This window comes from Carya illinoinensis, chromosome 13 (genome assembly GCF_018687715.1).
Source record: "Carya illinoinensis cultivar Pawnee chromosome 13, C.illinoinensisPawnee_v1, whole genome shotgun sequence".
Lineage (NCBI taxonomy): Eukaryota > Viridiplantae > Streptophyta > Magnoliopsida > Fagales > Juglandaceae > Carya > Carya illinoinensis.
Window position 1 is genome coordinate 7,746,788 of NC_056764.1, and position 22,205 is coordinate 7,768,992.

The window sequence follows — 22,205 nt, forward strand, 5'->3', positions numbered from 1 at the left end:
ATAGAAATGCGAGAATCGTGACGTCGGGATGATAATAACACGGGTCATGCACCCCAACGATAAGTGCTTAAAGTATGTGCAACATGCAAATAGATACAATATAATTACAATGGTTAAAGAAAGAAATTAGCCAAGTGCCAGAATTTTAAATACAAGACTACCAAAATAAAAGTATTATAGAAAATTATAAAGTTCTCCAGCGAAAGTAAAGTAAAAACCAATATTTACATATCCCATGATCCAAAGTGACCACATGTCACTCCTCCAGTGGAGCCAAAACTTCAGGCTCGACGTGCTCATCTGCATCAAAATTTACGATTCTATAAAACAGAATCGTAGGGTATCGAATACCACGTGAGATTATGAATCTCAGTAGGTAACCAACAAAACAACCAAGAGATAAGAATTCATTCATGCAACTAACATGTATGCATGCACCAGATGAAACATGTATGAGACCCAAAACCATCAATTCTCCAAAAATGATTATTTTTCCAACGCACGCCAAAAATCCCATTTGACTCAAAACACGCCATCAAATACCATCCACCATTTTTTCAAAAAAATGACCCAAACATGAACCACCATTTTTCCAGAAAATGACCCAACATATCTATTTATCAAATCATTGTAGGCAGGAATCACAAGCAGGACTACCACTATCTCTACAGCTTCCACTATAGGTGGGAATCGCAAGCAGGACTACCACCATCCCTACCACATGCTAAAGGTGGTGACACAACAATGTAACAGTGTATTTCGAATTATGGCCGTGGGTCTCTAAATGCCAAATTTTGAATGGGAACAAACTAAAACTTGGGTTGGCAATGGAATGGCTTAGAGATGTTGGTGAATATAGTGGTGGTGGTGGATGGCCGTGGGTGGCGGTTGGAGGCCAAAAATTCAAATAAAAAATGTAGATGGAGGGTCTTCAAGAGTGGCAGATCGAGCCTGATGATGGATGTGTTAGGTAGCTGGGAGGTCGTCGATAAGGTGGTGAAAAAATGGTGGCCAATGGTGGCACCATGGCGGCGCGGGAGGGGCTGAGAACGGAGGGTGGTGGTTGCCGGCAGGTGGGGAAGAGGATGGAATGGGCAATGATGACCACGACGGTGCACAGCGGTGCGCTAGGAGGAGAGAAAAAAACGAGCTGGGGAGGGGAAGGGGAGGTAGCGCGTGGGATGGGGAGCAGGGGAAATAAGAAGGAGAAAAAAGAAAGAATGAAAAAGAGAAAAAGAGAAAAGAAAAAGAGGAGAAAAAGAAAAAGGGCAAAAGAAAAATGAAGGGAAAGAAATGAGGTCCAGTCCTTTCAACTTGGGTCACGAAATTGATCCAACGAAAAAAATTTTCAAAACGGCAAGTTGAATAAAATAATTTAAATGCAGTGACTAAATAGAATAAATTAATAAAATATAAAAATAAAATAATAAATCATTAATAAAGAGCAATTTAAATATTGAACAATATTTAAAAACAAGAAAACACTTTAAATCAAATTTCACAGTTAGAAGTCTTAAAATAATACCACGTAATTCATCTAAAATTTAAAACAAGAAATCTCAAAATCTTAATTAATTAAAAAATTATTTAACTAAAATACATGTAAATATGAGATATCATAGTCACTGTCGTGGTTTAAATGGATTTGGACATTTCAGGCCCTTTCAATTACCCACAGGTCCATTTTCGAAACGGACAGTTACCCCGGTATCCCATCATGTTTCTTATCCCACCACTTCTAGGTTTTGAGAAATCGGGATACTAATGACTTACCTTTGACGTGGCGATGCTTAAGGGATTATGTGCAACGGTTACCATTCTGCTACTTTGTCAGGTCGTGATTCCTACGACGGGTGGCCCTTCATAATCAATTTTCAAATATATTGCTCGTTAACTCCTTCTCTCTCTCTTTATTATTATTTTTTATTTTTTTATTTTTTTCAGTACGTTTTCTTTCTATCCTTGTCCCCCGGATGTGCTTTCCTTCTGATTCTCTCTTTCTTGCCCGTACCTCATCCTTGAACCATTTATTACTCTTCAGCATCTCTTCCCATGGTTGAATACGGCGGCATTTCAGCCCATCTCACTAACGTACAATCATCCTATGTCTTGGATGTCCCAACCTATGAAAGGTTTGGGTGGCTCTTGGCTCTTAGGCAGCAATTCAGGATTAGTATCGCATTCCCAACACGGTATTGCTGGAAGTCCCCTCACGAGGGTGTTGTGACGAAAAAGGTTTTTTAGGTAAGGTTACCTTGACCATGGCTTTGCTGACCCACGGGTTAAGGCTTTCTTTTTGTCGCCCTTTGCACGACATTTTGGACGTCCATCGCTTGGCTCTTGCTCAACTCCACCCCTTCGCATTAAGGGCCTTTCTCTACGCCTGCATATTGTTCCGCATGGCCCTAGAGTCCCTTGAGGAGTTTTACCCTGACGAAACTACTTGAGAGTTTTATCCTTTTACAACTTGAGGCCATCTGCCATGGGTAACGTCCTAAGCTGCCGCAAGAAAGACAAAAGATAAACATTAGCCCGGTTCAAAACCCGATACTTTAATGTGAAGAATTGAACAAGTAAGTTCTTCTATATTACTGGCAAAGGCTGGGACTTTCCCACCTCTAAAACCCCCTAGCGAGATTTCCCAATTAGGACTAATTAGGGCATAATCCCTAAAGAAAAAGGTTTGTGGGTGGGTATGGAGCCCCTATCCGACTGGGAACTGGCTCCGATTGAAATTGTTTGTTTCTGGGCTGAGGTTCACCCTGATAGTCCTTGGACTCACTTCTTGTTGACCTTGCCCACATTGATCATTTCTTGTTGTCCCCCAATCACTCCCACGTTCAAGGGCGTTTATTCCTGATTTTGGTTGTAGCTTCACCCTCTCTACCAAAGAAATTCTCAAAGAAGGACAAGAAGGACGACCAGGCTATGCAAGAAAAGAAAGAAAAGACTGAGAAGAAAGAAAAGAAAGAAAGGAAGGAGAAGAAGAGCAAGAAAGAGAAGAAAGGAAAGGAAGAGGTGAAAGAAAAGAAGGAAAAAAGAGAAAAGAAAGAGAAAGAAGAAAAGAGAGAAAGGAAAAGGGTGTGCTCCGAAGACGCCCCTTCTCCAGTCCCAAAACAAAGAAGAGTTCTGACGCCCCTAGTGGGCGACTATTTCCAAACATCCACCCACCCCGCCATTCGTTACTCAGCCCTTTGTCCATGACACCTCTTGTACGCGGTCGCACTCCCCAGTCCTGGGAGATGCTAAGGGTTTGGCTAGTTTAGCCCTCTTTGACTTGGCCGCCACCTTCCAACTTGAGACCCCCCAACAGGCTTACAAATTGGCATTCGGTCCCACCTTTAAGTTCTCCGTGTTTGAGGATTTAGTGGGGGAGGGTGAGTATTGTGGCAAACTATAAATAAATTTGTTCATTGAAATTGTTTTGTAGAGGAGGAGGCCGGTTCAATGGTCATTTATAGTGAAAAGAAAAAGAAAATGATGGAAGACGATATGATGCAGGACACTCCTGTTATGAAGCTTACAAGACATAGACGTCATAATCGGTAGATTGTCCGGGAGTACGACGGGCTTGGTTCTTCTGTGTCCTATATAGAACGTAACACATGAAGTAGTCTTGCTCCTTTCCACTCTCGTGTAATTATAATGTCCTATAGTAAATAGTGATCAGGCTTGGACTTTATTTTGGGTCGGCTGTTACTCTATGACGGAAAGCTAATTTTAAGGCGATTACCCTCATCTAGGGGTATAATGTAGCTTCATTTAACTAACATTTTATTCAATTTTTCATGGAAATTTAACTATTTTCTTTATAAAAAGGTGGGGGTATCCGCTCTTTTAAATGAACTCAACATGCATTTCATTATCAGGTACTTAATTCTGCTCTTACATTTTTGCAAGATGAAAATCAAACACTTCGAGAAAAGATTAATAAGACTAGCCAAGAAGCTTATAATTTAAAAAAATATTAAAAAATTAGATTCAAACAAATTTTTAACTTTATAATATTTTTATTCAACATTTTCTATTTTATTTTCCAAAATCCAATACAATACTTTAACTCAAATTATTTTACTATTATTTATAAAATTTTGAGATACTTCAAGTGTCAAAACAAGCTTTTAATATGTGCTTAAAAACATTTCAAAGGCCTTTTACTATAGGTGAGAAGCAAAATATTCGATACAAGTTTAAGAGATATAAGGCTCTCATAAGTCATTTTAAAAAGGGTGAAATTTTTCTCAAATTTCTCTTGCTTTTTGTTCAAAAAATTTGCACAAAACCTACATGTAGAAGAAATGAGTGTTGCGTGTGTTAACGTTTCGTATGCCTCTGGATTGGGTTCCAGTGATTTGGGTTTTCGATCTTTCTCCTACACACTTAGAGGATGCACAAAGAGTTGGAGACCTTGGTTGAAGCTGGAGAGTCTCCGAGACTTAAGTGAGTATCACCTTAGTAATTTGTACGAGAGTGTAGAGAAATCAGAGATAGTTCTTCGTACCTCGGAATCGGCTCTTATACTAGATTTACCCCCCAGGGGGGGGGGGGGGGGAGGGGGGAGGGGATCGCCCATACCTTGTGTTAGGGGTATATGTCCCCTCAATTGTTCTTTTAGTCAGAATCCTTTAATGTGTGGATTCTGTGGTGGCGCAATTAATGTGGCGTGGAGTCTTGGGATTAGAGTCATTAATGCGGTGTGGCTTCTTGTCCCTTGTATGCACATCATCAGACTCATCCTCCCTTAGTGTTAGAAGATCAAGGGCTCTTCGCATTTCGCGTCTACCTGCCTGCACTTGTTTTCTGAGGCTAGGAATCACTGGGGAGTGTCGGTGCAACGTGTCCCCTCTTTCCTTACATTTTGGGATTTCCCGAGTGATTATGGCCATGGGCCAACCTTTGGTTTGAGTCCGGGGGACCTTAATGGGCTGGGCTCCCCGTATTTGGGATTATCTTATAGGTCTTTTGGCTAAGGAAAAAAATCTCCTTACAGTTATTCTGCCAATTTTTGAGGGGAATTGCTTCTTGCCTTTGTCTTCATGTTTTACCATGGTTGTTACCATTTGATATCCTTTCTTTTCGAAAATGGCCATTTTACTTCCCAGCTCTTCCACGTGTCAAGTCATTGGACACCTTTGCTTGGTCTTTTCATCATTTAATGCGGCGTGCAACGGTTCCCTTTTCGGCTTTATTGGCACGTTTTCTAACGGTTGAGTTCTGGCACTCGATTGAGTTCGTTCTGTCCCTACTATGTCAATGATGTTGAGCGGCTCCCTCCAATTTGCATCATAAAGTACGTGCTGCGGGATTCATACTGGGCTCGTTCGCTTCGTGGGACATCGAGGACTATGATGGCCTTGGAGCCAACCTGAGACACGATCCTCACCCTCCTCCTGCAATGGTAGTTTCCACTATATATATATATATATATGCATGTCTTATATATACATATTGTAGAGAGAAGCTGTAATTTGTAGTACTGGTGCATGACAAAAAGTGTATGTCTTGGCTTAGAACCCTATGATTTGCAACCAATCTCTCTCTTTTTGGATGCAAAGCCAACCTAGATCTCACACTACAACAAGAATGGGTTTTTCCAACAATTTTTTTTTCATTGCTAAAATATTCCCTTTTTGCAATGAAACTCGATTTCTCCTTGCAAATGGACACAACTGCAATGAAAATATTTCATTGCAAAATAATTGTTGAAAGAAATGGAGGATCTGGAATGCCACTTCATTTAGTAACGATTTTGAGATAATACCAACAACATTGATTTGTTGCAAAATGTTTCTACTCATTACCAACCATTTAGTTTGTTGCAAAAAGTAAATGTACATTAGCAATGAAATTATTTCATTGCAATTTAGTAGGCCTAATTAGCAATAAAATAATTCCATTGCTAATTCATTCCCAATGAAACAAATTTGTTGCTACTATATTGATTTTGTTGCAAGATGGTAACATCTACCAACAAATTACAATTGTGGCAAATATCAACATAGTAATGAAAAAATTTCATTGCTATCATGATTTGTAATGATATTATTTTGTTGCTAAAAACTATTTACCAACCATTTTCAATTTCATTGCAAGAAAAGAATATTTTGTTAATCCAAAATTAGCAACGAAATGATTTCATTGCAAATCCTATCTTAGCAATGAGGTAAGTTCCTTGCAAAAACATTTTAGCAACGATTTCATTTCCTTACAAATGACAGGAGGGGATAGTATAAAAATTAATTACCAACAACATTCTTCCTTTGCAAAAAGCATTTATTTCCTTGCAAAAACATTTTAGCAACGATATAATGCCCTTGCAAAAATAAATTACCAAGGATTTTATTTCCTTGGAATATCATAATTAGCAATGAAAGTATTTCTTTGCAAAAATACTTTACCAATGATATTCTATCCTTGAAAAAATTAATTACCAACAGTTATCATTTCCTTGCAAACTTCCAAAATTTTGTTGCCAATGAGTGTTTTGCAATGAATGTATTTTGTTGCAAAAAGGTAAATATAATGCTCTGTTTCTCCTGATACTTTAATTTTATTCTTACCTACTTCTTTCTACCCTCCATTAAGGTACTCACCTAAATATATAAAAAACCCAAGAGAGATAACAACCCGAATGCTCAATCAAAAGGGCAAGTTGTTGCTTGCAAAATTTTCTTTTTCTTTAGATTATTTCCCATTCTTGGATTTGACTCATTACCAAAATCTGCTCTTTATATTAAATACTTTCTTGTATCCAGGGCAGGCCTACATCATAGAGCTTTAAGGTAAGCTTCCTCTATTGGACCCCCATGACTTCTTCAATTCCTATAGATGAATTTCTTGATGTATTGCAACTATTTTTGTATCATTAATAATGAATACAATAGTTGATATTTACCTACTGCTCCTGTTTTACAATACATTTATATTCATGAATAATAGTGCCTGAGTTTGACTCAATCCATTACTAGTCAACTACATTTCCATGCATGTTCTTCTATTGAAAGTGGAGATTTTTCTCATCTCAAGCTGTCAACCCAATCGGGAGATTAATAGTTTTGGTCATTAACTACATACAGCTATGGATGCCTTCCAAGTGTTTGATAGAAAGTATTATGACTAACGATAATATGAACTCGCAAGATTGGAATTGGACCTTGGTGCTCATCAAACCATGTTACCTTTCAGTTGCCATATACAAAATTCAGCCCTCTAACTATTTGATATTCTGTCTAATGTAAAATATCACAATTATATGGACAATCACATATAAAATATAAGAATTATATATTCCTTAGCTCTGATTCACTATTTATTTCTTGCCTTGATTAAGGAAAACTTATAGAGCTTGTTGTATATTGGTTAACAATTATTGTCACCACTAGCATTAAGCCACAACTATTACTAAAATAATATTTATACATACCCGTTTGACTTAAACGAACGATGTTTTTGCTTTTTTTTTTGGTGTCTTGTAGTATCATTGTGTACCAATCATGCCACTGTTATAATATTTTGTTACAACGAACCTGAATATGGACAAAATTTGGATCAATATAACATATAGGTTTAGAGATCAAAGTTATGGTGTGGGAGTTCAAAACTTTCTCTCAATGGCACAAGATCATGCATCTAGAAGCAATGTTATTAGATGTCCTTGTAGAAGATGTCTTAATAACTATTATCATCCCATCCATATATATTGTCGAACATTTGTCACAGTTAGTGCCCATGACGATAATGATCATCCTGATGAGCATGGTGATTATGTTGATGACATGGAAGACATGTTAGACGATGTCCATTTTGGGAGATTTATGGACACTAGTGAAGGTGATGCCGATGGATATGAAGGACCCACAAGTATTCTATTCGAGCAAACAACCTTTGACCAATTGCTTAAAAATGCAAGACATCTACTATATCCAGGTTGTGAATAATTTTCAAAGTTATCATTTACTCTTAAAATGCTCCATATCAAAAGTATTGGTAGTTGGACTGTGAAGTCATTTGATATGATGCTTTAATTGTTGAATGATGCATTTCCTCATGCTCTATTGTCGAGTTCATACCTTGCATCAAGGAAACTTGAACACGGTCTTGGATTCAGTTATATAGAGATACATGCTTGCCCAAATGATTGTATATTATATTGAAAAGAGCATGCCGATCAACAAACTTGCTCGACATGTGGTCTATCGAGGTGGAACCCTGACACAATTAAGAAGAAGAAAATTTTGCACAAGAAATTGTGCTACTTCCCACTAACATCGAAGCTGCAAAGGCTATTTATGACATCCCAGACAACATCCCATATGACTTGGCATTCAAAGAATCGAGTGGATGATTCTAGTACTCTTAGGCATCCTAGTTACTCTTTGGCATGGAAAGATTTTGACAACCAGCATACTTGGTTTGCAAACGAACCTCACAATATCCGACTTGGTCTGGCAAGTGATGGATTCAACCCATTCGATAATGTTAGTAAGTCTTACAGCATTTGGCCAGTTCTATTGGTACCTTATAATCCACCTCCCTGTTTGTGTATGGAAGAATCCTACCATATGTTGATGTTACTTATCCTTGGTCTAAAAGCTCCTGAAAATGAAATTGATGTATATCTAAGACCCTTGGTTGATGAGCTTCAACATTTATGGGAAGTAGGTGTTCTCACCTATGATGCCTCGCGCGACCAGTCCTTTTGTTTACATGCACCTTTATTATGGACTATTAACAACTTTCTTGCATATGCAAACCTCCCTAGATGGATTACAAAAGGAAAATTAACATGTCCTATGTGTAATATGGACATAGGATTGGAATGGTTGACATATGGTAGAAAACATTGTTATATGCGTCATTGTTGATTCTTACCAAATGATCATAGTTGGTGACTCAATTCTGACTTGTTTGATGGTGTGGAAGAGCATGGTATGGATCCAATGGATTTGTTTGGACGTGATATATTACAGTAACTCACGAGAATTCCTAAAGTACCATTTGGCAAAACTATCAAGAAAATGAAGCGTTCACCATAAGAGTTGAATTGGACAAATAATAGTATATTGGACAAAGAATAGTATCTTCTTCCAATTACCATATTGGGAAACCTTAATGTTGAGACACAACCTGGACGTTATGCACACTGAGAAGCATAATTGTGACGATCTCCAAGGAACCGTTATGAATATTAAGGGTAAAACAATGGACACCTTCAAGGCTCAGAAGGATTTGAAGGGGCTTGGCATAAAGAAAGACTTACACATGGATGAGCATGGTGATTGCTTCTTTATGAGGCTTGCCTATTTCACATTGGCGGGAAAGGTCGAAGGAGTTTTTGTTCACGGTTGAAATCTGTTAAATTTCTAGACGGGTTTGCCTTAAATATATGAAGATGCGTGAATGAAGAAAATTGTAAGATTTCTGGACTAAAGAGCCATGATTCACATGTCCTTTTATAGAGGTTGTTGCTAGTTGCCATCGGCAAGTTTTTGCATGAAGATATAGGGTTGGCAATAACATAATTGAGTACATTTTTCTGGGAACTTTGCGCACGAACTTTAAATGTGGACATCTTGAAGAAGCTTGAATGTGACATCCTAATTATTTTTTGTAAATTGGAAATAATATTTCCACCCACTTTCTTTGATATAATGGTACATTTAGCAACTCATCTACCGTGCGAGGCTTTGGTAGCAGATCTAGTTTATTATCGATGGCTGAACCCATTCGAGAGATGTCTTGGACGTTTTAAGCATTATGTTAGGAGTAAAGCCTATCCAGAAGGATTTATTGCATAGGCATACATTCATGTGGAGTGCTTGAACTTTTGCACCTAGTACCTAAATGATATTGAGACTAGATTTAATCGACAAGAATGAAATATGGATGTTGTTCAACAAAATTCCGCCCCAACATTTTCTATCCTCTCTTAACATGTGCGTCCATTAGGATAGCATACGACATACTGCTTATGCTCTAATATTCTTCAAACAGCCCATTAGTACATGCTCAATAATTGCTAGGATATTGGAGAATACATCAAGTGAGATTTTCCTCCAACTTATTCTGTGTTGGTCTATTTCTAAATTCTTTCAAAAATTCTTTGATGGAAGTTGCCATGTACTTACAAGTGTCAACTTACAAGTGTTTCATATATGTTTTAGCGAGCACCATGCAAAGATCACTGCTGAATCCACTCTCAATGTTGACATCCGGCAGGAAACAAAATTCCCTGAGTGGTTCAAACATTGTGTACGAACCATTTTTTTCATACTCTTTCCAACGTTTGTACAACCTGCATATAGCATTTACATACTAACATGCTATAAATAAACATTAACATATTAACTGAGTCCATCTGTTATTTCCGGGTAGGTAAAGAAAAAAAATGTATGTTGGCTCCCACCAATGTTTCCGATCAATTGTACTCATTGGCTTGTGGTCCTGACCCTTGGGTTACATCATATTCAGGCTGTATAAACAATGGTACAAGGTTCCACATGAGAGCTTGTGAAAGGACCCATCACACCCAATTTTCTAGTGTCGTAGTTTGTGGGGGGTATGACGGGGGTATAACGAATTACTATAGGGTGCTCACAGATATATTGTAGCTACGCTACATGGGTTGGTGTCATCTATATCTATTCAAATGTGATTGGTGGGACATCAGTGATCACAGGGGAGTACATCTAGATCCACATTATACTAGTATCAATGTATCTCATACATGGTATAAGGAAGACCCATTCATGTTGGTAACAAGTCTTCTATCTCAATGAATCTAGATTGGGAGGTCATTGGAAAGTAGTGTAGAAAATAATCCCAAGGAATGTCTACGATGTGTTTCCTGAAGAAACATCTAACGTCAAACAAGAATAACAAGCCCAAGCATATCAAGAACGCGAGTACTCTTCATCTGTGTATCCAACCCTTGTTGCCATAAGTCCTAACTACATTCCATTATGTAGAGAAGATGTTGCACCTGTTTATGTTAATGCATCTGTCATCTTAGAAGGTGATGTTCATCCAGACCCCAGTGATGAAATACGTGATCAAGAAAGTGATGAAGATTGGGAGGATGAGGAAGAGGACTTCGTCACTGAGGATGACACCGATAGTGGTAATGATAATGATGATGGTATGTAGTTTTGAGATAAGCACATGCTTGGTGACTTGTATATCGACCCAAGATTTTATAAGGTATTATTTTAAAACCTTACTTATATATTGTATGACTATTTAATTTTCAAGCTACTCTTTGTTTTAGTGTGGTATTGAGTGAACCACTTACTCATTTGATGGAGACAGTGAGACACACCATGAAATGCCATCTATCCTTTTTTTGATAGAAACAGAGAGAAATTTCGTTCTTTTAACCAAATATCTCTTGAGCGTTGCCTCCACATAAACTCCTTACTTTCCAACCATTTTTTTTTACCTCAGCCCTTGCAAAACAATGGCCCTCTCTATCAGCATAAGTTGGATCCCTCCCTTGTAATGTTTTGAGGTTTTGTTGTGCTTTCCTCAACTAATTTTGCACCTTACCAAAAGTTGTTTTATTACATATACCTAATCTTAAGCTGTTATATGAGATTCTTTTCATTACCTTTGCCATATCATTCCTATGAAACAAGTTACCCCACGAACTCTCTATAATCAGTTCACATCATCTTTTCCCCACCCTCAATGATTCAAATTGAAATACTTTCTTTCTGAAACATTGACTATCACCCGCTTCCAATTCCAACCATATGGGAAGATGGTTAGAATATGCAATAGATCCATGATTTACAATTGGTTGGGAAAAATAGTCAGTCCACTGGGAATTAGCAATTCATACCCTCCCGGCCATTAGTTGTATCTATCCATTAGCAAGGTATCCCCCACCGGCACGGAGATATAAAATAAACTCGGATGGCAGTAGTTGAGGCAACCCAGGAGCAGCGGGTGTAGGAAGAGTGATTAGAGACTCGAAAGGAAATTTGGTGACAGCCTTCTCGATCTTTCTGGGACATGGAAATAGCTCCTTTGCTGAGTTCATGGCTGTGTTCCATGGATTAAAAATAGCCAAAGGTATGAACTTGACTCTTATTGACCTCGAACTTGACTCTGTTATTGTTGTAAACTGGTTGAGCAAATCAATCCTTGGTCTTTGGTACATTGAAGATTTCTGGGAGGAGTTGAAAATGATTATGGTTGGTATGAGTATTCGCATATCCCATGTATTTAGAGAAAACAATGCAGCAGCAGATATGTTGGCAAGACTGGCTTCAAAGGGATGCACGACTTCTTGGAACGTATACAAAGACCTGCCTTGGAAGCTTCGAGGCCTTTTAATAATAGATAAGATGGGTCTTCCGTATATCCATTATGGCTAGTGCCTTAGGGATTCTTCTCTTCTTGTACTGGGTCAGGGATTTGTTTGGGATGGCCTTGTTTGGTTTTGTTTGAAGTGATGTTGATGGCTTTAGTGAGTGATCGTTGTAATGGTTTCCTCCTACCATAAATGGGCTCTTCTTGAATAAACCACGGAGTTCCACTCTTCGGTTATATAAAAAAAAAGGTATCTCTAAAATCCCTCATTTGTTGTTCAGGCTTTTCCCTTCCTCCCCTTTTTTCATTAGGAACAACATTCTCATTAAAATTCCCAAATACTACCAAAGGACCCTCTCTTCTACATAACAAATTTATCAATGCCCAAGTCATATGTCTAAATCTTCTCCTTGGATGGCCATAGATAGCCGTTAAATACTAGCATTTAAACTCATTGTGATTTGAAATAACAGTTTTAACACATGCATCTATGTGATTTGAAATGCCATCTATCTAAATATCAACTTATAGAACAATATTCAGAAACAAGATCAAAATCCTGCATATTCATAAAAACTGATCCCACACCAATAATGTAACTTGTTACATAAAATTTGGTCAATACATGTACAACCCAAAATGAACCAAAACACATCATTCTTAATCAGAGTCATTATTATCATCCTGGGTACTACGCTGTAGAAGAGCTTGGACATCATTATGTGTTTGCATCAGAAGCTCATGATCACGTTGAATTTGGTCTTGAATTACGATATGACGCATGTCCATAAATGAATGACCTTCATGTAGCTGGACCATAATGAAAAAAGTTCAGATAGTTGGTCCTGTATGGAAGACAATTGGCTCATAATTTTTGAGTCGTTTGTCTCTAGGGATGAGGTCTCAACAGGTCTCTTGCTTGCAACTTTTGGGTTGCTTGATCCACCTGGTATGGTAACGTGATCAATGAATCTCATCTCTATCTCTGATATTTGGGCCACATATTTTTTGAACAGTCAATCTAGAGAAAGGTATTGAGGTTTTTGAGTGGGTTTGGAAGAGAGAATGCTCATAGATAGATGGCACAAAAGTCGAGTGATCAATACCCTATAAGGCAAGCTAGCTCCAAATTTCTTGTTATGGACCCCTTCCATGATGCCAATGGCAAAAGATGGAAAACAAATATTGTCACCATTGAGCACTGCATAGAGGAACATTCCTCTTTGCATGTTAATGTTAGATCAGTGGTTGATAGGATAAATGTTTTGAAAAAGTATCTGTGCAAGTAAACGCACTGGATTTGACATTTCAGCCAAACTGAATGAACAATCTTGAGTTATGCAATAGCAAGGCTTATCTACATGGACAGACTTCTTTGACATTGTAAGTTTTGAGGGATTATTCTCTATAGGATAGGGATATGTAGGATTATCTATTATAGGAATGCCGATGACATGGGAGATAAGTTCAGGGGTTACCTGAACATGAGTGCCTCTAACAAATGTAAGATATGTAAGGGGATCCTCAATTAATGATGTGAAGTTGGCATTAAACTCATGAACAAGTTCAACACAGATTGATCTTAGTTCAGAAGTCAAGTACTCCTAATGTCTGGACTGAAATATCTGTGGTATAAAGCTAAATGCCTCATATGTTAGATCATATAGCTTAATAGCTCATTCACCTAGAATGGGCCAGTTCTGGAACCTGTCATAGTAAGCCTTCTCACATCCTTGAGTCCTGAACTTTGTACCAACATCACTGCCTATGGTCGAAGAGGTCCCTGCCTTCTTCACCTTACAAGCAAACCTCTTGTAGCATTTGCCTTTTGATCCAGCCATCACTACATAGAAATATGTATGCGAACAACATCTTAATTTTGTTCAATCAGGATGATAAATCCTAACTAACAATTGAATGTGACAATCAATGTATGCTTGTGACAAATGTGTTACATCTAACATGATGCAACAGTTGGTGTGCAAGATTTGATAAGTATTACAATCAAATTATGGAGTACAAACATGATGCACTATACCTTTGTCCAAACTAACCTATACAAGAGGGCTTTCAACAAACATCACAAGCAAAGGCAAGGTGTTAATGTCAAATATGTTTTTACATAAATAGTTTTCATTGAAAAATATAAGGTAAAATGGTTGTGAAATAATAGCAGTTTCCATGATGTATATCAAGTGTTGTCAAGCCTCATGAATGAAACAAAGCATTTAAAGAGAAGAAAGGTCTAAAGTGTAGAACAAATGGAGTGGCCGTGATGAGTGAGGTTTTTTCCAAACAATTGGTGTGCAAGATTTGAGAAATGGACATTAAAGTATATTGCGCAAACTAAAGGGCTTCCTCAAATACAAATAACGATTGAAAAAATACATTGGAATCCAAATATCACAACAGAACGTATGCAATATTGAGAAACAAATAATTCAAAGAAGAATAAGCACCATCAGATGGGTGTTTAGATGACATTGAAGCATTCATGTGTAATAGGGTTTGAATAGAGCCCAAATTTGAGAAGAATAACCAGAGAAATACATGATGAAAGGGTTTTTATTTAAGCATTCAAAAATATAAAAAAAGGAAACTGTTACCTTTGTGCTTGGTGGGATGGTTTTTTCTTTTTGAAATTTGTCGGCGTCATGAACAAAGTATGTGGGGGCTTTCATTTGATGGTGTTTAAACAGTTTGGGTTTGGGAGTATTTAAAGGGAAGTGGGTTGTTCGAAGAAGAAATGAGTATGTCACCATTCAACCATCACTGACTTTAGCATTGTTTGGACGACAATATATCTTCAATTTGTTGGAGAATATCTGTATAGATATAATGATCGATTTGGAGTTATAGTGTTCGAATGGATACCGTTCGGTAGTCCATTTGATAGACTCTGAGATTGCAATGTTAGTTCTTCATTTGCAAGGTGATTGAACGATGATCGTTCAATAGGCTCCATTCAACCAGTTCTGGCCACTTTGTAAATAACGTGCACAATAGTCGGAACAACAGATTGAACGGATGATTTACTTGAGTGATGCCATCGAATACTTCACATGTTAATCATCAAATAGACATGATAAGTGTGATTTTTATGTGAGTTTTATTACTCTTTTATTTATAAAAAGTGATAGTTTTCCTTTAATTCTATTGATTTTATTTTATATTTTATTTTATTTTATTTTTTGGATTTGAGGGAATGTGAAGATTTAGTGCTAAAGGAGAACATTTTGGTACAAAAGAAGAAACTACGGATTTATATTGATGAGAGGCGATGAGATCTGTAGAAAGCCGAGGAGATTTATCTCGTCCAAAGGCGAGGAGACTTAATCCACGATAGGCGAATAGTCTTTCCTCTCGATAGGTGAGGTGACCTAGCGACCAGTCTAAAGGACAATATTTGAGTGACTAACCTAAACGATATTGTGGGTGACAACTAGAAAATGCGAGCAGCTTTATCGCTTGATAGGTTGGCAAGAGGGGTATATCATTTGGGCCAAGGAGTATTTCGTCTTGGTCACGGGGCGAGGAGAATATCTATATTTAGCGCACATGTCAATCTACTTGGTGGGACCCTCCTGAGCTCTGCAAATCAAGCTGCATATCACTGAATCTTTCATTTTAGATAATCCTGTTATTTTTGAGATATTTTTCTCTTTTGTTAATATTTATCTTTTGAAACTATTTTCCATATATTTAGGCTAGATTTTAGCTGTAAGTCTCTGATTTTGTTTTTTTCAATTTTAACAGCTATTTAATTTCGGCTTGTGTGATGAATTAGAGGGTTTTTTTTTTTTGTAAGTTCAATAGTCTAGAATCTAGTTTCTTAGTTTAGTTTTTATTATTTATTTTTCTAAGGAGGAGGCGGATCTGGAGAGTAGAGGCAAGAGTCGCATGCTTCATCAACTAACTCCAACAAAGAAAACTAGTTTTATTCATTTTCTTTTTAGTTTCATTATGAACTAATTTTATTTTCTAGAGCTTTGATGTAGTCTAGCTTTAAACTCACAATTTATATTCCAAGTTATGTTATTTTCAATATTTCCATAATTGAGTGTTTATTCCTTATTTTTAACACTTGCAATTTTCTAGCTAGTTATTGTTCGATCTATTGAATCGCAATAAGACAGAAAAGTGATTTGTGATTAGAGCTTTAGGATTAAGCACCTTTAGTTGATCGAAAGTATAGATACTTTACTGTTAGAACTGTTCATCTGGATTTCGGACCGGGAATCTGGGTGTATTCGGCCCTGAACCCAGGTTCTAGCCCTGGTACACCTGGTTATGACCCGGTCCGTATTATTATTATTATTATTATTTTAACAGAGCAGTCACTGGTGTGAGTAAATCAAGCTGGAAATCAAAGTGCTGCTACACTAGACCATCGGAGCACAGATTGAGGGCCACTGACATGCCAAGCAGAAAACCACCGAAAGAACTCCACTGTCGCACGTCTTCCACACCCATGACGTTCTTGAACCCATAATAGAGAAATCTCTGTTTTTAAGCTGAAAATAGAGCAACCTTGGACTCCACTGTTGCCCAGCCACCGAAAATCACCAGGGTAGTGCTCCGTTCTGCTACACTTAAAACCAAAATACTTTTACCCACAACGAGAACCACCACTGCATCTTGGAAGCCACCTTACGTCTAGCAGCCCTCCATGTTTCCTTCCTCAACCGCAGATAATGCCAGTCACCACTTCTCCTCTTTCAGGTCGTCACCTCTAGCAGAACATGCTGGGGAACGAGCCTCCACCGTCTAACGATGATTAGTTGAAGGTCAGCACCTTCGCAGCACCCCTTGGCTCCCACACATTGCATGGTATACGTAACTCTCTCTACCCATCGCTCTCGCTCTCTCTCACTCACTCTCTCTCTCTCTCTCTAAGTGTCGTTCCGCTACCCTCACTTCATCACTGCCTCACGACTCCTTTCTGGGACCTTAGGTCCTTAAGTGGGTTTTAAAAGAACCCAGGTATCGGGTTTAAACCCGGGTTTTGGGTTTAAATTCACCCGGGTTTTAAAATGCGGGTTTTGGCCCAGACTTGACTCAGGCTGAAACCCATAACTGGACACCCGGTTATCTGGGTTTCGGTTCGGACTAGGTAAAACCCTGTCTGGATGAACAATTCTATTTACTGTGATTAGTGTGATTTTCAAGAAAAATCCAAAGAACTTAATGAGTCTCTAATTAGTTAAATTCACATAGAGATATGGAGTTATTAGTTGGAGATATTGTTGTTATTATTCAGGAGAAGATATTGAATAGTTAAGGGATTTTTATCATGAACTTGGGAGATTTGGAATTTTATAACGAGGAAAAATAAATTATGTGGGATTTACAAGGTGAAATCAAATGCTCTAGATCTATTCTTATTATACTTACAATCTTAGATTTTATGCTCTTTTATTCTTAATTTTATTTTTTGTCAAGTATTTTAATTTAATTTAGATAGTAGAATTTTTCCAATTTATCCTGTTTTCTAAATATTAATTAATTTAATCAATTTCAAACTCAGTAGCATAACTAATCTTTGTGGATTCGACATCAGTTTTCTTTAAAAAATTTTATTACTTGTTACGATTTTGTGCACTTGTAGATATTTTCACTTGAACAAGACATTCTGTAAAACATATAATATTTTTGCATATTTAGGACTACAAAAGTGCTTGACATTTCTAGATTAATAATTAACTATTATATATTGAAAAAATAAAGCTAATGTATGGGCATTTTAATTCATGATGATTGCATTTATTATACATTTTTACGTAAAATGAGCCAGATATTTATATAATATTAAGGGATAATAATAAAGGAAGTCAAAATATCCTAATTTACCCAATGAGAGTTCATGTGAGAGAAACAAAGTGCGCACATCCAAAATATAATGAAAATACCACTTAAACATATCAATCTGCTACCATGTGGCTATTTGAATATCTCTTAAAAGAAATCATACGCCTAGGGTTCCATTCATTTTCACCCTCAAAAGCTTGCTCATTTTCACTATGAAAGTTACGGACACTCAGGTTTTGCATTTGCAGTGAAGAATAGAGGGTCAGGAGAAATTCCTTAAAGGGCCTTAGATTGCAAGTCATTCTCAACATTTGGCACCAGTTTTATTTGATTTCATCTTCAATGGAGAGATATCTAGGTAATATGGAGGTTTTTGTGTACGTTCGTGGATGGGGGCTTTTGTGTAATCCATTAGCAAACAGTTAGGCTGCAAAGATTCTTTATCTATTGTTCCTGTGATTGTTTGTTGAACACGGGGGAAGGGATTTGGGCATACATGTTATTTTAGTGAGATTGTTGGGGGCTTTTGGCTGGACAGACTCAACACTTGCCCTAATCTGAGGGTGCAGTATGATCTAGATCGATTATAGGTATTGGCTTTTTTGTGGAAATGATGCCTTGATTTGTGCATATAAAATCAGCTTATTTGCCTCATAAATTTTAAGTTACTATTCTTGTATCATTTCATAAATGGATCATATTGCACCACAAGGGAGGCATACTTTAGGGTTACTTTCTCTAGGGTTGAAAGACATTTAGCAATGTATTATATTTCATGGATTTAGTTTGAAGTTTACTTTCATTACTAACAAAGCCAAATACTATGTCATATTGAAAGCTTGTATGTTGGTTCTATGTCAAATAGCTCATAATTGCAGTCCATTATTAATATATTAGTATCATGCAGCACAAAGCTACAATCATTAAATAATTTCAAGAGTCCAAATCACCACAACATAAACTAATATGATTGCATTGGAAACAAAAACAATCAGACATCTTGAAGACGCTAGACAAGACATAATATTCTTGGGGAGACGATTTACCATAACCTTTGGCAAATTTGAACCCTTTTCTACAAACTTCAATTTATTTTGAAATTTGCAATAAAAAAAATAATCCCACAAGTCCTGTGAAGTCATTTGTTAGTGGTGTTGTGTTATTGCTAAATGAAAGGGTTAAATTAATAATGATTCATGCTAGTAATATAAATTTCTCTAGATGTATGAGATTTGTGAGTTAATGTGTCTACTCTTGTAGGACAGTCTTCTAAAACAATAAAAACTATATTTAAGCATATAAAAGGTATGGTGGGCGAGAATGCCAGTAGGGGAAGAAGTATGTTCCATCAAGAACAACTTCGGGTATGATGAAAGCCACAACGGAGACTTTATGTTGTGCACCAGATTAGGAGGTCACATCCAATAAGAATAGGCACTGCAAGTGATGAGTCAAAAAATGTATCATCAGATGATGACTCAACAGAGCCACCTGATATAGTTTTTGAGAGTAGCTTAAATGATGCTCCTATTGTGAAGCTCCGACCACAAACCTCCTTGGTGAGCCCGGTTAGCACATTCAGTTAGTCATTCTTTAAAAATTCTTTCAAATGGAGCATGATGTACATATTACTAAACATCTGGATGTAGATATTGACATTGAGTATTATGTGAAGGACTTGTTTGTATTGTGTTCTTATATGTAGTGCAACCAACAAAAAAACAAGCATGTCGTGGCGTAGCGAGTGGGAGGTTGTTTACTTGTTCTATGGGGCCCCTTCCACTAGTGATTCTTGAGGGACATTTCTCACCCTCATGTGATAATGCAAAGATTTATAGCCGTCAAGTGACATGGATTGTGAAGCACCACGCAAACATGATGCAATCTAGTTGGAGGTATGTTCCAGATGAGGAGGAAGAGGAACTAATTCAGTGTGTCAGGGTGAGCATAGTCACACCTATTTCCAACATAATTCGATTGTGAGCATACTATTTTTGCTTACTCCCTCACAATAATTGCTTACATTACGTTATTAGGCAGACTTCATCCTAGATTGGGAGAACCCAAATCATAGAGAATGTTTCAAATTACAACTACAAAATAGTTACAATGCCTTTTATTATCAATAGTATATGGAATATAAGAGAAGCACTACACATGTAGAGGCCTCGGCAAGAGGGTCAACAATGGTGGATGCACCGTTGTGGGAAAGGTTGTGTGAACGATGGATATATCCTGCATTCTAGGTAAAACATTAGTCATATCGTGTTTAGGGTTACGACGTGATAAATTAGACAAGTGAGAATAATGTCCCAATTTTAGTTTGTATATACATATGTAGGGTTTTGTTTAGGACTAAAATTATAAGGAATACATGTTAAGGAAGAACATTGTATGATGGAAAACAATATACATTTTGATTTAGCATGGTAATTCATTTCCATAGTTTGGATGACCTAGAAATTATCGAGCCAAAATAAGATTAATAGGGAGAAGGCACGAACAAATCATGTAGCTGGGGGGAATCATTTGTCAGGTTGATTGCTAAGAATGTAAGGAATTTCTATTATGAATAGTATTTGTAGCTAGTAAACATGCATATCATTAAAACCATAATGATCTAACTATAATTACTTTGTAGGGTGACAAAGTCTACAACTTAGTAGATTTTTATAAGTTATCTTGGTGGTCTAAGAAGAAAGGGAGATTTGTTACAGAGCATAGTGAAGAGAACTATGTAAGTAGCAACAATAACACTATAATGGATTTAGTTATGCAATCTTTAAAAGAATATTTATTTATGTAAAGTATTTGTATTTTTTGTATAATAGAGTTAAATAATCTGCCTATTCAAAGAGAGAGATGCAAATTGCACATATCAAGATGTAGCAAAGGACGCCTTTAAAGAGGTGCTAGGGGACAGATCTAGGTGTGTCCGAGGTTTGGGCCCCTTTAGTTGTACCTGAACCTAAATAAAGCTCTCCTTTGGTCACCAGTCTAGTAGAAAAATTTGTGAGCTATAAAGACAAGTGTGAGGAACTGACAAGGACCTTGGAATCAATTATGGAGAAATAGAGGCTCTATGAAGAACGCATGAGCCTGAGGTTAGCTGAGATCGTGGAGTGTCAAAGAGAACCCAAAAGCGACGAGTAAGCAATTTTGTAGAATATTTGAAAAAGACATGGAGCGAATCTTGGCCAAAGGTAAATATATACAAGTTCTGGAAACATATCAATTTTTTGCACATAGTTCATGATATAGTTTGGACACTTGTATAAGTTTTTGGTCATTGTCCCATGTTTGGCTACATGTTTACAGTGGATAGATGCATGAAAAGAAAGAGGGGATGAAGTTATTTTGTTAAGATTGGAAAATGATGTGGATATGTGGTTGACAATGCCCAATGAAGAATATTTTGTAAAAACCTTACATTACTATATATAGTTGAATTAGGTGTTAGTCAGGTGATAAATGTTAGAATTAGTGTTGGAAGTTAGGTTAAGGCAAAAACTATATTTGCATGCAACCGCTTTTTGGAATATATATATAGGGCAGTAACATATTAATGTTTTTGTGCGGCCAGGCGTTAATGATTTCCTTGATATTGTAATGGACATTAATGAAATGGTGTATGTGGAGTGCTTGTATGAAGGCTATCGTGCTATAAAATTAATGAAGTTGGCATGTACTTGTAAGCATCTGTGTGTAGAACATAGAGATGAAAATATTATTGTAATAAGTAATTAAGAATGTTCTTGTGCACTATATGTTTCAATTAGCAATGTTTGAATTTATTAATGATATAACAGATCATGTGAGATGAGATTGTAACAGATCTGGTCAATCCAATTGTGCATTTCAGGTTGCAAATCATGACTAATTTTTTTTTTTTTTTGTTATAAGTCCATGATTTTATATGTTGTAGCTAGTTGTCTAGTGAGTTTAATTGCATTGTGAAATAATGGACAATAGGTATATGGAGGATTAGAAGAAAATTTTGGTCATTAATTTGGTACTCCTTTAACTTGCAATCCAATTCAGAACCCAACACTAATTAAATTACCAAAACCAAACAAAAAGAATTA